This window comes from Lissotriton vulgaris, chromosome 6 (assembly GCF_964263255.1).
Source record: "Lissotriton vulgaris chromosome 6, aLisVul1.2, whole genome shotgun sequence".
In the NCBI taxonomy this organism is placed as follows: domain Eukaryota; kingdom Metazoa; phylum Chordata; class Amphibia; order Caudata; family Salamandridae; genus Lissotriton; species Lissotriton vulgaris.
Genome location: NC_141694.1, coordinates 1341996401 through 1342012603, shown reverse-complemented (window position 1 = coordinate 1342012603; position 16203 = coordinate 1341996401). Strand labels below are relative to the sequence as shown.

The 16203-nt window shown below is 41.3% G+C and overlaps 1 protein-coding gene across 3 annotated transcripts in view; it reads left to right on the top strand.

The window, feature by feature from the left end:
* Nucleotides 1-16203, top strand: part of LOC147708865 (muscarinic acetylcholine receptor M3-like) — an 880867-nt gene that overhangs the window by 463705 nt on the left and 400959 nt on the right. The window lies entirely within an intron of this gene.

Genomic DNA, 16203 nt, shown 5'->3' with positions numbered 1-16203 from the left:
CTTGTGCCATCCTGGAAATAGTGGCAGACACCTGACTTCTCGATACCACGAGCCTCCAATGCCATAAATATTTATATATAGGTTAAGCTGGGTGCTGTAATGGCACAGAAATAAAACCTGCTGTAAACCTTCCTGGTGGAGTGCGAGTATAATTGCTTTCTTTTGGTGGAAAAAAATATATATATATTATATTATTTATTATTTTTGATCCTAAAAAAGAAGTGTATCACTCAATTACGTTCTGAAAAACCAAACAACTGGGAAAATGCATTATTATAGATTTTCAACAGTGATTCTTTTGTTGTTGTGAATAATGCATATTTTTTCTAAAAAAGTAGTCTCCGTGTGATGTTTGTAAACACGGAGAACTTTCTTCCCTTTTTATGATTTCTGTCAGTATTTAAATGATGAGAAAAAAATGGTGGTCATGTGACCAAGAGCCCGTGAGCTCGAAACGCGTCGTTTGTTTATGCCCAAATAAACAACTTTTTCCAGTACCTGATGGTGTGGCTTGTCATCCTTTTCTCGATTGAGAGGACTTTGTGGATATATATATATATATATATATATATATATATATATAGATATATATATATATATATTCACTTGTACAAAACCTGTGAAATTTAGCTGTTATAGCTAGCTGAGCTAACTATATTTTGGGCCATTGCAATGCACTGCTGATGACATCACATATTACATCACTCATAACATGGTCGATGACATCATTGATGACGTCTCAAATGACATAACTGATGAGATAACTGATAGACCTTGGGAGGTGGCAGTCCTTGGAGCTGCGTGGGCCCGCGCAGGCCCCCACATCTCATTATTTAATTGCCCCGGGACCTCGTACACCCGGGGCTTAAAGGAGCTTTTAAAATTTGTCTTTATTCCCGAATCCTGACTAAATTCTTTAAAAACATGCTTTTTTGGCCCAGAGGATCCCTGTGCAACCCCCTGAGCAGGCCTAGTTTTTTTTTCTTGTGACTCAGTTCAACCGAGTCGCAAAATGGCTGCCAACACTTCCTGGTTTGAAGTGATGCTAACCAATCAGAACGCAGGCTCGAGATCCGGAGGGTTCGTGGATCTTCCGTACCCATATTTGGATATCTGAGAAATATTTACATTTCTCAGAAAGTATTGAAGGGTTTTACACGATTTAAAGAAAAAGTTATTTCTGAACCATGAGGTACCTTTTTGCCTAATTTAGTGTAATTCCGTTCAGCAGTTCGGGCTGCAGCCCTGTATAAAGTTTATATGGAAATTAAAATGGAGAAAAGGCGTTTTAGGACCCCCCTGTTTCTTGCGCCCTGCTTGACGAATCACCCTGAAACTTTCAACACAACAGCTGATCTGACCGCCCCATTAGTTTTAAAAATGTTGCAAAGATTTGTCAAATGACGCCAAAGATATTAGCAAACCAAATAACGCTTTACCTATGGAAACTAGGTTCTAACTATATCTACCTACTGGCGACTACCAGTAGTAGATATATATATATATATATATATATATATATATATATATATATATTCCACAAGTTGCCCCACAAGACTTCCAATCGCAGGATTCCTTGCGTAGATACTCACCTGAGTTTGATGCATGATTAAAGGGTGTATATTGGAGAGTCATTTGGTGGCATCTCTGCGCAGCAGCATAAGCCTCTGAGGAAGGGTGGAGCCCGAAACATGTCAGGTCGCTGCAGGCATGGGGCACGCCTCTAATCTTCCCTGATCCTATGGACGCTGATTGGGAGTGCACCTCGCACTTGTGGGGCAACTTGTGGACCTTGTGTAATTACGGCCGGCCCGGCCGTGGGTTGCACCGCCGCATAGCCAGCGCTCCGCAGCTGTTCTGATGAATAGTGCGGCGGGACAAACTGGCGAGAGGCTGAATGGGAGAAGATGTTAGCGGTGTGCCCGCCATGAATATAACTTTATTTTGCTCAGTAATGTTGCCAGCTCACTTGGGCGTTATTTTGGACTTCCAGGATTCCCTGCGTAGATACTCACCTGAGTTTGATGCATGATTAAAGGGTGTTTATTGGAGAGTCATGTGTTGGCATCTCTGTCCAGCAGCATAAGCCTCTGAGGAAGGGTGGAGCCCGAAACATGTCAGGTCGCTGTAGGCATGGGCACGCCTACAATCTTCCCTGACCCTATGGACGCCGATAGGGAGTGCACCTCGCTCTTGTGGGGAAACTTGTTGACTATATATATATATATATATATATATCTGTTGCGAATAAATATTTAGGGGTCTATTAGAATGGCGGGCGGATCGCCATTTCCCATCGCCCCATCACATAATTCCCCCACCAAATTACAATGGCGATGGGAACCCCAGCGCCGGTTTTCTGGCGGTCAAACTGGTGACCAGGCAGAAAAGGGCTCATACATGGGGGTGGTGTCTGCAAGACGCCAGACACCTCCATCCATATTATGATGGGCGGCTGTGCAGGGCTTTCCATGGCGGAGACTGGGGGCCCGTTGCGGGCCCCAGGGGTGGGGTGGGGTTGGGGGTGCACTTGGGGGGTACCCATGGTACCCCCCTCCATTTGCATGCACAAAATGGCAGGCACCGCCCGGTGCCTGCCACGTTGTGCATGCAAATGTGCGACAGGCATATATTGCATTGTGGCGGGTACATCGTAATAGGCCCCTTAGTCAGTTGTCTGAACATATTTTATAGAGCTCTGTAGCCACTTTATCTGCAATTTTGGACTATTCGCTGCCTACCAGCAATATGTCTGATGCTTGGAATTTACAAACCTGTTTAAATACTTGCCTCTCCTTTCACATTGATCAGTCATCCTGAACGGAAAACTAATTTTATTATTCTTTGAAACTGAATAAGTTCTTGTTGATGTGCCAAAATCGCGTGCCCATCAACAGATGCCTTCCATCTAAATATGTGACATTTATTCCTTTAATGGAGGGTGAGAACATCCCAAAATAGCTTGTGCCCTTACGAGTCACTGTGGAGATCTTTGTAAGTGGCTTTAGCAACTAATTCAACACGGGTTTAAGGGATGGCAGAACAGAGAGTCTATGAAAACTCCCTTAATGCCTTAACACAACAAGATGATCCTTCTCAGAGTGTGTTTGTGGCTGGAGAGGCATTTGGTGTCTCATTTTAGAGTGGAATCTGCTGTTAATTTCAGGTAGTTTTTCACTATTTTGGGTTCACACTTGGATGTTTTCGGTGAATGTCTATGAAAAAAGAGGATTTTAAATACTCTGCTACATTCCCTATGCAGTAACAGTAGCCACTCGAAGCCTGTTCGTGTGTGGAAAGCCCAATGCCATGTTCTTCCCAATTGTTATTCATTTGAGGCACAATGCAACAGTATGACCTGCTAAAGATGAATGTTTCATAATGTATAGGAACTACCTAGGACTTCTGACTCCATTTGTATTGCCTTAAGGAGGGGGCTTTTTAGGTATTTTTTCAAATTATCAATAGGATGAAATGGATACTTTGACTTGCCAAAGGTACTAAGGTCAAGATTATAAGTTGAGCAGAACACTTTCCCTGGGAGGGCTACCGCCTGCTCCATTATAACTGATCTGGCGTTCCTGCACCCGGATTACTCTGGTGCAAGAACCCTCGAACTGATAGTAACGGGCAGAAAGGGCAGCCGATGCAATTGTGTGGGGATTAGACGACAAGTAAATCCCCGTCCCCAATGTCACAGGCAAGGACGAAACTGTCAGGCCACAACCTGACGTTGCCACAAGCTCCCCTTCCCTCCCCTCTGCCACATTTTTCATTCCCCTCCTTGTAACTTTTAGCCAACGCATCAGCCCCACCGCCTCTGCCACCGTTGTCACTCCCCTCCTGGTAACTTTTAGTGAACACCAGCCATACCGCTCCTTCCCTGTGCCACCTTTGTCACTCCCCTCCCGGTAACTTTTAGCTTACACCAGCCAGGGCGGCTCCTCCGCAATGACAGAGGAGGGTCGCCCAACTGGCAGAGCCAGCGGCTAAAAATGTAAAGAATATTTGATAATGTTTTTTTTTTTTTAAAGCAGCTGGATCAGCCAGAATGCACAGGCAGGGGCGGGGCCGGGCTTGGAGGGGGAAGTAGAAGGAGTGTTATGTGCACCTTTTAAGTGCACATGTGGGTTTGGCTGGTTGTCTCAGGCCTACCAAAACACACATATGCACTTAGGTTTCTCCAGCCCGGATGCATTGAGCAGCCAGGCTGGAGAAACTCCATGGACTCCCTGGTCTGAGCAAGGCGTCTTTCTAGCCTGCTCAGACCAATCACTGCGCTGCACTGCAGCATGGGGATTGGAAAGGGAGTCTGATGCAGCCCAAGTGCCTGCTGGGACGCGGCCGTCAAATTAAGGTACGTTTTATCTTATTTTGAATTCTCCCCCTGCGCTCCCCCTCCTTCGTGCCCCCCCACCCCACCCCTGCCACACTACGTTTTGTTCTTTGGTGGCAACCACTAAACACCAGCCCATCTCATCTATACCACCTGCAATGAGAGTGTTAATCGCCACAGATTTGAAAAATCATGCTGGTTTGCAGCTGGAAATACGAGTCTGCAGGGGTATTTCCCATTCCTTAAGTACACATTACTAGCGGAGTATTGCCTCATAGGGCCGGTGTTTATGGGTGCAGTTTCGACCCAACCTATACTGTTCAATTTGTCAATCGGGCCTTAGATGCATGTTTGTCTTTTTACCCCCAAAATGGCTCTTATTCCACATTGCAACTTTGATGCACAGCACTGAAACTGCACGTGCCTTTCAACTGAAAGTGATGAATGTGGCCAGATAGTGCATTTGTCACACGGCACTCCGTGTATCAGTCAGATGCTTTTCTGGGCCAAACGGCTTCCTGGTTGAAATTGATAAAAACAAAACGCGTATGCCGTCTGTGACCCACGCTGAATGAGAGAAAATCTCATGCACAGCAGCGGACTTAAATGTAGTTGGGAACCGTCGGACTGTGGCTGTTCTTTGTTTATTTGAATGCATTGCATTTTGTGTCTTTCACTTTTATCTATTTAAAGGCGGTAGATATCAGTCTTGCATTTGCCAGATATTAGGTTATTCATGCTATGTCCTAACATATGTCAAGGAGGCGATTTGGGACTGAAAAATTACTTGCATTTTATTTAAATTAGCCGATAAATGTTATGTGCTTTTACGAGCCACTGTAAACATCTTCATTGGTGTGCAAACTTTCCTCACACTGAATTCAATGGCGTTTCAGGATGGACTATCCATCTTATCGCATTGCTGAATCCTGTACAAACTTAGGGTGCGCTGTTAGCGTTAAAGCTCAAAGAGACAGCCTTTTGTCACCTATCAGCATCCATCAGGAGAGCATTACAAACAAAGTGGCGACAGGGATGCTAAGCAATGTGCTTGAAGGGACCAATAAGAACATTCAGCCTTTAATCCCAGAGTATGTATGTCATTTCAAGAGAAATAAGCTGCTTACCCCAGCGTGAATGAGATGTACTATGTGGCAACTTCATTTGTTCTGTATGTGTATATGTATGTATGTATCTAGATGCTATTTCTATAATGCAAGCCTTGCCAAAAAGCAACGGAGCACAGCACAGTGTCAACAAGTAAGATAAAGCCATTGAGTGATAGGGAAGGTAGCTGGTTTAAGGATGTCGATTTCTTTAAAGATGCGTTGGAGCAGTGATGGATACGTGGATATTGTTGCAGATTCTGAGTGTATAGATGAAAAAAGCCTGCTGCTTTTTTTTTTTATTTGTTTTTACACTTCTTATTCTGCAATCAGACGGTGTACTTGAGGTGGGTGTGCAAAGAACCACCAGAAATGATAAGCTTGTCTGCAAAATAAACAGCAGTGCTTATGGTTATGGCTTTGTAAATAATGCAGCTGATTTTGAAGGTGGTGCAGGCCATGTGATCACATTTCTACAGACCTTGGATGAGACATGCTGCGATGTGTAGGATGTCCATCATGGATGTCGATTCACCAACATGCCCGGGCTAGCATAAATGACATCACAAACCCTTAGACCTTAACAATATCATTGGAAGAGGCATCATAGGACCTATGACTCTGAATATTCGGTGCAGAGATGAAATATCCCCGCAAAAATATTGTGGGACAGAAATATCGCTGCAAAAATATCGTGGGGAAGAAATATCGAGAACAAAAATATAGTTGACAAGAATATCGCCTGACATGTAAGTAATAACAATTACATAAATATCTTTGTAATAAATATTGTTTTATTAATAATTGTATGAATGTTAGTGTTTTTAAACAAATAATTGTTTGTCATTTTATTATATGTTTTAGAGTTTTACTAGTTATTAATTTATTTTAAGTTTAATTCTGCATTTTTAGTTACGTAGCAGGTTGTGGGTTTATAGGGGAATAGGTAGGGAAGTAATTTAATTTTATAATATGTATCAAATAATGAATGTGTTACTTGATTAATTAATAATAGTTTAATAATTAGTTGATAATTTCAATTAGTCAATTAATAAATAAGTAGGTTAATTGTTTAATTAATTTTAGGTGTGTGTTGTGGTGTTTATATGTGTAAATTGTGTGAAGAGTGGTAATTAATGAATTTTTTTATTGATTAATTATTAAATACTTATACATTAATTACCATTATTTAATTAGTAATTATTAATTGTAATTGTGTAATTAATTGTAGGTGTGTGTTTTTGTGTTTATTATGTATAAATGGTGTAAAAGGTGGTAAGTAACTACTTTTTATTGATTAATTAATAAATAATAATTCATTCATTTTCATTAATTAATTCGTACTTATTAAATTTAATTGTGTAATTAATTGTAGGTGTGTGTTGTAGATGTTATAGTGTTGAATATTATGCAATTATTTTTTTATTATCTTTGTTAATAATAATATATTTACATTTTTATATTAATTATGTTAATATTGGAAAATAAATTTAATAAAAATGCTGATGGTTTTGTATTTTATTGTTTTGGGATTCCGCACTTTCCCTACTGTTGCACTCATTGTAGTGGAAATGATAATTTTTACCCCTACGCTACCCAGCGCTTTCCCTACTGTTGTATGAATGTAGGATGGTGCACCAAAAAAAGAGAAGTCCGTAGCACATGTACTTGAGTAGAAAAAGTTCCTTTATTGTTTAGTAATCTTTAAAAGGCCTCAGCCAACGCATTTTGTCCCCGAGGGGACTTCGTCAGGGCTGAAAGAACAGACATAAAAACATCTTAAGTAAACAAATATAAACCAATATAATCTATATACAAAAACTAAACACAGTATTCACAGGCAAACAGATACAACATGTTGATTCATAAATGTGGATCAACCACAAAAACACTATACATATTAAAAGAAACTGAACAGCCACATCAAACAACATTTATGATTTGCTTCTTGCTGTGTAGGCCTGGGAGTAGCCCACACAGCAACCGCAATGAACAAAACAAGAATGAAAATATTCATACAAAAACCAGTTGAAGAAAAACTCGAGCAGACCAGTACCCCGAGTGAAGCACAAACAGAAAGAATGGCGTCATGAAAAAGAAGACAAAAAACAGAAAATTCAGGGAGGAAAAAGGAAAAACACAGGGAGAGCAAAAAATAAAATTAAAAATAAAAATAATAATAAAGACTCTCCACCCAAAGGCGAAAAAGAAAGCAGTCTAAAGTCACACAGATGATGCGTAGGTCATGTCCGGTTAACATTAAGGAATAACGCAACTAAGTCAACACAAAATCACACAATAAGCAAAGTCAAGAAACTCACCAAGAAAACACAATAATATTACAGATGAACCCAGGACGTGCTAATCCAAAGCTGCGCGAATCCACAATAAAGGTCAATGTGGTTCTAAAAAACATATATATATATATTTGGCATAAATAAAGCGCTTCAGTTGTGTATATCAATAATTACATATATAACCTGCCACCCAACTGCACCAAGGCCAAGTATGGCGGTCACAGATCTAGGGCACCAAAGCTGGAAGTAAGGCACAGGCAACGCGCCCTCCCTTTACCTAATATACGATCCAAAAGTGGTGTGGTCAATACAATGTAGGGACTAACGTCGTTGTTGCGAAGAAGTCAATCAGAACTTGCAAGAGCAGCAAAATAACCTTATAAAACATGAAAAACAAAATAACATAGTAGTAATGACCAACAGAAACGGGTGTCTCAAAGATGCAAATAGACCAACAGACCATGTGTCCATCCACAAGCAGAAATCCTCCTAGTGAGAGAGAAGTTTTACCTATTATCAGACCCACAGATAAATATGAATTCACACCCTAGTTAGTGGTGACGACCACGGGGCCCAGTTTATAACCAATAAATTGGCGGGGGCACAGAGTGAAATATGTTACCACCTCGGGTACTGGTAGTGACCAAAGGGAGGCCCACCGGGTCACAAAGCACTCACAGGAGAACCTCCAGAAACCAGGCAGTAAACCCTCATCACATAAAACCTGTATATCCTGAACAGCAATGCCCAAGACTAAAACACTGTGCCCCTGCAAAATACTCACCCAAACCAATACATATGATCCTTGTATCAGATAGCTGAAAATCAGAGGGTCAACGGTCCTTATATCAATGGTGTAGCCCTGCATAAAACAATAAAAAAGAGACCAACAGCACCATAAATTACTGTAGACCTACGCCTAGGGCCACCTACATATATTTGACGCTGCAAGGTATACATGCCCTTAGCGTGTGTACAGAGGTGGACAATCCTTGGTGGATGAAAAGCCTGGAATGTAACCAATTTGAAAATTAAGGCACCATGGGCGATGCTGCTAATAATGAGAAACTGAAAATACACAAAGGAGAGATCAAGAAATAAAACCGAACTCACATTCCCTATACCCCCCGTTATCAAACTGCACGTGCAGAGGATACAACAGGCGTAAGGAGTAGCCAGCGAAAAAACGTACCTGCAATTATGCGTGAGAATGCGAAGAAACAGGCATGTATAACGCCTATACACCGCCGAAATAAAAATCTCCCCATAATAAGGGAATATTCTAAAGAGTGAAAGAAAAATATTTTTAACAGCTATATAAAAGAACTCATGTGATATACATCTGAGCAATTATGGGATTCAGTTGACAGATAATCCGAATCTACAGAGGACCTTGAGAAGGGATCCCGCATGTTTAGCCCACAATAGTGTCCCCGTATTGTACATACATCAATATCCCCGCCAGTAGCCATATTAATGGGCCATACTGAACACATGTCAGCGTAGAACATCTATCAGGCATACGCATTGCGGCGTCTGACAACGGTAGAGAACGGAGAAAATCACCCGCTCCTAGCGCATTTACATTGTTGCTATGGTGGTAGCTTAAGATCCCTACTCAAGGGAAAAGCTTCACTATGTCCCACACAAGTCGCTTACCTTCATTCGAAAAGACCAGACAGCCGTCAACCGGAGGTTCAAAGGACCCGCCATAGTTATCCGGCTAGCTAAAATACACCCACCTCCGTCATGTGACCGGAACCACACGCCATGTCAAAACTCTCGGAAAATATAGTCCGTGAGACTTAGGGTAAGTGTCAACTCTCTGAGCAACAACCAATGGAAACGAAGAACATTTTATAAAGTTTTTAACAATAAAGTTCAAATGAGAGATGTAGTACATTATCTCATTGTTTTATTCCATGTTGTTTTCACATGAATTATTTGTTCATGAAGTTGATTTTTTCAAACACTCCTTCCAGATGTAATACATCTATTACATGATAAGCTCATCAATTCACCCAATGCATTTCGGACTGGGGAAGTCCTTCATCAGGGGTGTTCTGCAAACAATACAAATACAATATATGTATGATCCATCGAAGCGTCCGAACATATAAGAAAAGTGAACATTTTAAAAGTGATTGAAAGCAAAGTAAACCGGTGATAAAAAAATGAGCTGGTGTGAATGATTATCCCAGTAGCACCAAGTAAAGAGAGATAACTGGAAATAATATGAAGCCAAGTGTAACAGAGTATAATGCATGCATATTCGAATAAGTGAAGAAAAAAATTAAGTTCAACGTGTCCAACACCCAAAATGTGATCTTCTTCATGTGCTGTGAGGTTTACCAACTATAACCCAAGTTAGACACCGTCAACAAAACTTACTGGTGATAACGCGTAGACCTGCGCGTCTACATCGGGCGCCGTTCGCTCTATGAAAGTGATCGCGTGTGCCGTATATACGGAAGTAAACCAACGTGAAGCATGTGTGTGTGCATAGAAAGAGGACTACTTGAAATACCCCAGATTACAACCAGGACTAGGCAGCTCACCGCGCCTTCCTAAACTATTTTTTGAAACCAAGTTGTCCTATATATTGGTAAGAATCCGTTAGAGAATTTATTTATATCCATGTGTTCTCAGTGTAGCCGCCGAGTTACCTACATAGATGTTTAATTTTAAAATAGCTTTTGCCCATCTTTCTGCTTACACTGTAGAATGGTTTACAAAGGCCATTTCCAGAATCGGCTCAGCATTATAACCTGACGCTTGCCAGAGAGAGCGGTTGGCCAATTTTACAAAAGTGTCCACAGATCGACGGACTTGGAATCAATCCCATTATCATTACGGGATAGGAATGATAAAAATAATCCGCAGGTACGCTCTTTATAATATAGACCTAAAATCTAAGAGGTTCTAAATATAAGCCAATACAGACTCAACAAAATGGGTACATGTGCTTCCCCTTGTAGATGGTAAAATATCTCCCGATTCCTGAGAATCACAGCCACTACAACCTATAGGAAACGCCACATTAAGGAAACCTACAGGTATGAGACTACTAATAGGTTTAGAGAAAATGATACATAGTTAGGAATTTTTCCATTAGCTTTTCCTACTATAGAGTGTTAACCACTTCTCTAGCTCATCTATCAAACTAATATCCCCTAATATGGGATCTTAATTGAAACCGAGCTCCAACAATTGATCGCAAGAAGGCTTATAACCTTAATGTGCAGAGAACCTCTAAGTCCATATAAGAAATAAGTGATGTTTCCATTTATTCTACGCAAAACACTGTTTGTTTAGATGACAGATAGATTAGAATCACTGTATTAGATGGAATTAACTTGTTTTGAAAATTAGATATCTAATTTCATGTGTATCCATCTTAGGAGACTTATGAGGACCCAACTGTATGACAGACAACGAAAATAACAGTCTTGATAAAGGTGGCACCGAATTACACGCAAAACCACCGAAACGCGTCGACGCAAGTTCGAGTACAATTCATGTTGTTCCTCCCTGATGCATATAAGATTGTAAGGTTATAACACCAGGGTAGTTTGAAACTTTTTCTGTGAATGTACGCCTTGTAAACTTTCAAGTCTTATGTTTTACAATTTAGGTTTGTCTGTCCCATACTTTTGTGCAGGTCACAAAAATATATATTTGTTTTTAATTGTGTGTTCATACTATTTTACAAATGTACTGTATGCTATTTTAAATATTTGAATAAATTGTTATGTACTCTTTATGTTGTTTACATTTTTTAACTTGAGGAGCATAATTCCACTGTGTTATAGCCAATTTTCTAGCTTTTCCTGTACACAAACCCAAGGGAATCAATCTGTTTCTTACATAGAAAGAGGACTACATGAATGGCGGCCATGCTGTAATGGTGTGTAATCAAGAAAAGTGAAAATAACCGTAAAACAAATAAATCCTGAACAAAAAATGGTGATCAACAATGAAATACACAGAAACATAACAAGGAAATCTGTTCAATCATAAGTAAAACAGTCAAAGTTTTTGACTGTGCCTTGTGACCCAGTCCGTTAATGCTTCAACTGCACCAGGCAATGATGCACTTTGGCCTGGCGGGTGCCCTGTTGATTAGACAGTCTGAACCACCGACATGGAAAGAAATACTTACTTAGTTTCGCCCATCCGGATTAGACCTCCAGGCTCCCGACGGCACCTGCACGATTGCGGGTTCGTGATCCCCCGTAGATAAAAGGTCATGGCTGGCGTGCTTCCAAGTCTGGAGAAATGTTTTCTCCTCAAGCGGAGGGGTTGACCTGCTGTAACAATGACAGTCTGTTGTAGGTTCCCACTATGCACACGTAACCTCTTGGGCTTCGTCACCTGTTCCCCACAACAAAGCACCTTGTGGCGTGGGTGCAGGGAGAGGTGGCCAACGACATCGGACAGAGGCTGTGATATCAGGCACTGTTGTCTTCCTGATCTGGATGCCGAAGACAGTCTCAGCTCCTGGTTCAGGTTCCCCCAACACCCCTCGGACACCACACACTCTGGAAAGCAAGTTACCACAGGTCGCCTGGTTGCAAGCACTGGTCCTTCGGACTCTGCAAGCTTCCCCCACACTCCCTGAACTCCTCATGTCCTGGCACCTCAGGGGGCTGCTGACTTTCACGTGCACACTCCTCTGTACAGCATGAAGATGGTGTACCTTACAACTTCCTTGTCTCAACCACGATCACTACCACCTGTCTACCGCACCCTATGTGGTCCTTGCGATCTTGTGAGACAGCGAGATCCTTTGTTTGTCTGGGATCTTGTGGTCAGGAGGCCAGCTCACCGGCCCTTGGAGAGAACTTCAGGACCCAGGCTAAGCAGTTGGCAATTAGCTGCAGGCCAGCAAAGTCCAGGCAGAATCCACCAAGTGATAGTCCCCTTACTGGAGTGGGACAAGCTCCAGGCCACCACAAGTCTGCAGATAGTCCAGTTGCAGTCCCTCCTGCCATAATGATTACACATGTCGATGTCCCAGCATCAAACCAGCGTAGTATGGTTTCAAAAGTGTCTCTAGCTTCTGAGGCCAGAGTCCAAGTAGTTATACCCACAATGGACTTTGAAGATACGGCCACATTTAAACTGCTCAGGCCCTCTCTACATTTTGCCCTGTCTGCCATCCTAACCAGGGAGGATTTATCACATTCTTTAGTGGGGCCAATACTCTACCCCTAAGAATGAGGGTGCCAAATTCACCCCCATGTAACTGTCCCAGAAAGGCACCTGAGAGTCAGAGGTTTGCAGTACCCCCTGAGCCCCTAGTTATGGCTTTCTGTCAGGAATGCACAGATGTTGCTGACCCCCTAGCACCCTGTTGTGAATTAGGAGACAGGCCAACAGGTCAACAGGCACATAGAGCCACGAGCATTAAAATACCCACTATCCCAAAATTGACATTTCCATTACCGTAATGTCGAACCCACTCCCTCTGCTGGAGAGGATTCACCATTACAAACTCATCAATACCAAACACTATATTGTTACTACTCTGCCCGTAGGATATACTGCTCAATAGCCTTTCCCTACATTCCCCCATGCTAATCCAATATGAGAAGCAGGTCCCTTAGTACACAACACACCACCTGGTGCCATTGATTATCCTTGCATATGAAGCATTAGCCCAACCTTTTTCCAACACCGCACCCTGTCAGCAGGTGGAACTCTGATGTAGCAAGAGATATGCAGAACCTTGGAATGTAGCTTTTCAAATGCCAAGTCAGGTTACAGTAACTTGTGCACACAAGCCCCACCAGGTCAAATCTGAGCTACCATAGATGAGCTACCTCCGTGGAAGGCACAACCAGGTAGCAGGCCTAAGGAGACGCATTAGAAATACATGCCCCGGGTATAGGCCTTACCCCTTGACAAGGGACTTACAGCTAACTCAAATCAGCCAATCATATATACACCAATCACCAGTATGTATATGTGGGGCACAGCGCTTTGGCACTGCAGGACAGTGTCAAACGCACTCAAAGTCCTAAGTCAGCAAAACAAGGTCAAAACATGAGGTCAACAGCAGCTGGCCCTGCTCATATGGCATGGTTGTCCTCCATTATGCCAGGAATTATCTCCAATGTGCGAGTGCCAGTATTTTCTAAGAGTGGCCATATGCCAAGAATTACACCCAGCATGCAAGTATAAGTTTTTTAGGATAGATTACCCTTATGGCAAGAATTACTTCCACTATTCCAGTGCCAGTATTTTCTCAGAGGTGCCTGTCAAACTAAGCATTGCCTCCAGTATGCCAGTGCCAGTATTTTACCATGGGTTCCTCTATAAGCGCGGAATTCCCTTCCGTGTGCCAAGGCCAATATCAGACTCACCAGCTTAAAACCCCATTCTCACTCATGATCACTTACATTAACCCACTCATACTCATTCACTCACATTTAGGCTCACCCATTCATTTCCCCTCCCTTGCACTCACTTGTTCATTCTCACTAGCTCTTACACTCACTCTTACTTTCACTCATTTGCATTCATTCACTCTTACATATGCCTCGGCGGCTGATTTACTGATACTTTCTCACTCACCCCTACTTGCACTCACTCATTCTCAATGCCTTATTTTCACTTACTTTAACTCACTCATGCATTTGCATTCACTCATTTTAAGTCACAGTTACTCTTAGTCTAACTCATTCATACTTTCCCACTCACAATCACTTGCAGTCACTCTTACTCACTCTTACTCATACGCACTCTCATTTATTCTCATTTCCAGATACAATCACTGTTGCTCATGCACATTTTGACTTACACTCCCTAACACTTATTCATTCTCAGTCACCCAATAACTCACTTGAAGTCACTCTTACTCAAACTCATTCTGATTCATTGATTCTCTCACATACACTGACAATCAATCTCACTCATTCTCACTCACTGACCGACTCTCTAAATGTTCACATATAAACATGCTGTTACATACATAAGTTCTCTCTCACAGAAACACACTCACCCACAAGCGTGCACATCACATATATTTAAAAGTATTTACTTACCTCAGCTGCCAGTAAAGGTATTGTTCCACCTCCTAGTGCTCCAATTTTTATTAAAATTGTAGTGAATAATACAATAATATTCAACATTGCTGTAATAAAAATGCAGTGCTAAATTTATGAAAAAATAAATGCAGGTGCCCACATTTTTTTCATGCAAGGTATCACCAAGTTATCCCACTGCTGCCAGCTGCTTCCATCACTGGAGCCCAGCTTCCTGATTGGAAAATGTGCAAAACTATATTTGAGCTAGCGACTGAAATGAGAAACCCCAGCTACTTCGAAGGCTACTTGAGAGACATTGTAAAAAATGCTACTAAATGGAGCATTCTGCAGCGCAGTTTTCACTTAAAGTTCCTAGAAACTAATTGGTTTTGAAAGGGCACTCTTGAACTATTTGTGTACCTGTATGGTGAAATTAGGCAAGGGCTGGGGCTAGTCAAGAGCTGTTTGGTGCTTTGTTTTGAGCTTAAGGGTATTTAACCTTGTCAGTCTAGTTCACATAATTGATCTTACATATTTTATGTAATTAACTGTTCCAAAACGGTTTAAAAACACACTGACTGACAGACCGATATATAGGGTGAGTGCCAAGCGGTAGAAAAATGACACCTATCATGCCTGTCAGCATTTGACAGTAATTAGACCGTACAGTTTAACTGACAACAAAGTAAATAAGCTTTCATCAGTACAAACTCCAGATAAATAAAGGAATTTCACAAAGTTTTTACCAACAAGGAAGGGGCGTTTTACTTACTACATCTCACAGGTTACCCTTAGTTGGTGGGTGCCCTGTGCCTTGTAGTTCCTACAAAGTTGATTGTGTTCACCTACCTTTTTTTTTTATTAGAACAGGAAAACAAGCAAACAAAATCAAGCAGACAGAATACTTGGTATTACAAAATAAATAACAAGAGACACAGATAACAGTTATTCAATTGATAACATCCCTTGAATCCATGGAGATACATTAATATATGTGAATTAATAGCAACAATACAGATGCTCCCCAAAAATATATATATATTTTAATAATCTAGAGAATAAATACCCTATTTCTCAGTAGTCTGTATTAAACAATGGTCGATACTTATGCTTACACCCTCCCAGTGAATCCCCACGCATATATATATATCCATGTATGATTGTTCCTCTATAATCAATTGCTACGCTCTACAATAGCTACATCAGACTAGCGTACAATTTATTTGAAGTGCATATAAGATTAGCTGCAAAAGAAGATTTTTTTCTTAATTAGAAACTACAATATGTTTAATAGCTATAAAATGAGTACCACAGCCTGGCATTTAGATCAGAGACTATAGAAAGTGCAGTCTACTGGTATACTAACAAACAAAGAAGTTTAGGAGCTTATTCAAAGTGTATTGTGCTGGTGCAGCACTGCTTTTCAATAAAGT